This window comes from Chenopodium album, chromosome 21 (assembly GCF_948465745.1).
Source record: "Chenopodium album chromosome 21, dcCheAlbu1.1, whole genome shotgun sequence".
Lineage (NCBI taxonomy): Eukaryota > Viridiplantae > Streptophyta > Magnoliopsida > Caryophyllales > Amaranthaceae > Chenopodium > Chenopodium album.
In genome coordinates, this window is record NC_137854.1 from 20453464 (window position 1) to 20455244 (window position 1781).

The 1781-nt window shown below is 36.3% G+C and overlaps 1 non-coding gene across 1 annotated transcript; it reads right to left on the reverse strand.

Annotated features, from left to right (window-relative positions):
- Window positions 1-1231: 1231 nt before the first annotated feature.
- LOC145603268 (small nucleolar RNA R71) lies at window positions 1232-1338 on the reverse strand. The gene has a single exon (XR_014104786.1). It is a non-coding gene; the product is annotated as a small nucleolar RNA R71 (small nucleolar RNA).
- Window positions 1339-1781: the final 443 nt, after the last annotated feature.

The following is a 1781-nucleotide window of genomic DNA, read 5'->3' on the forward strand; positions in this document are numbered from 1 at the left end:
ATTGATTTCCTATTTATTGTTTTAATGCTATGCAATTAGATTTGGCCAGGTTTAATTGCATGAGTTTAGCAATCTTGATTCGAGATTCGAAAGATGAGAATTAATGTTTAGGCTTAGTTTCAATAGGCAGATTAATTTATAAATGGTTAGGTCGAGATTCGAGAGATGAGATTTAATACCGGTAAATTAACTCTGTGATTGTATTACGTAGCGAAAGCCCTTTATGATCTGATTAATTATTGCATTGATGATTGATTATTATGTTTTACCCTGAAATATTGTTTATTAGTGAACCTATGCCCTAGGCTTTTATTATTATTTGATTTCTTCCTGATTATTTCTTCTTACTCATATTCTTCGTAGCATAGACTTTAAATCACAAAAATATTGGTTACTTAGATAATTTAGATTATAATAATTAATTAGAGATAGAAAGTCTAGTTTCCCTGTGGATTCAACCCTACTTCCCTATCTGCATAAGTTAGAGGACTTAGGTAATTACTTTTGATTAGGTGATACGACTTTAGCCTGTCAAAATTTGGCGCCGTTGCAAGGGAGAACGGTTTTATTTTTATTTCAAATTGTTTTTGTAGTCTAGATTATTTTTCTTTTGCCTCAAAGGACATTAGTTCTTTGAGGTAGTTCTCATATTTGTCTTTTTTGTTCTCTGTTTATGCCCAGGTGTTCCAGATCAGGTTACATCCTATTCGATCTTGAGATCGAGCGCTCTTTCCATAGACAAAAGTATTTTTATAGGAAAATCCTGGCGGGTTCTGGGTGTAACAATATTCCTAGAAATTCACCATCTATTTCAAGTGATTCGAAGGTTCCTTCTGATTCAGAATTAAAGATGACTGCATCTAAGAAGCTTAGCGATTATTCGCAACCATCCTTGACGGATTTTCCGAATCTTTCCCCTAGACCAGATCTCGAGGGAGTCCAGTTCGAGATCAAGCCCCAGTTCATAACGATGATAGAAATAAAGCAATTCAGTGGAGCTATGGGTGAAAATCCTAATCTTCACATTGCAGATTTCTGTTAATAATGCAACACTATCACGCAGAATGGGGTAACGCAGGACCAGATCAGGGAGATTCTCTTTCCCTTTTCTTTATGTGGAAAAGCTAAATTGTGGTTTAATGGTTTGAATAGAATTGCACTTGGTATTACTGACTGGCAGACTCTTGCTTTGAATTTTTATGACAAATATTCCCCTGCAGAGAAAACAGCTTTACTAAGAAGTGCCATTCAGAACTTTTCCCAGGAGCCAGATGAAGCATTATATGAGGCTTGGGAGAGGTTCAAGGATCTGCAGAGGGAGTGTCCCCACCATAACTTGGCAATGTGGCAGTTGATTCAAGCCTTTTACAACGGATTAGGGAATGCATCTAGAACAATTCTAGACTCTACAACTAGTGGTAGATTCATGAATCTTAATGTTGATGATGCAGGTCAGGTTATTGAAGATATGGCGATACACAATTCCCAATATGGGAATTCTTAAGGCTATGCAAACAAGGGAAAACATCATGTTGATTCATTATCCCTTTTGCAAGCTCAACTCACATCTATTTCCCAGAAATTAGATAACCTTAGTACTACTATTCCTAATTCTTTCGCTAATGTTTCTGCTGTTACTAACAATGCTAATGATGCTTTTTTTGAAAATTGTGGAAGTGTAGGACATTATGAGCAAGATTGCAGGAGTTCGATGGAGCAAGTTAATGCTTTCCAAACCTATAAGCAAAATAACCCATACTCCAACACCTACAATCCTTGCT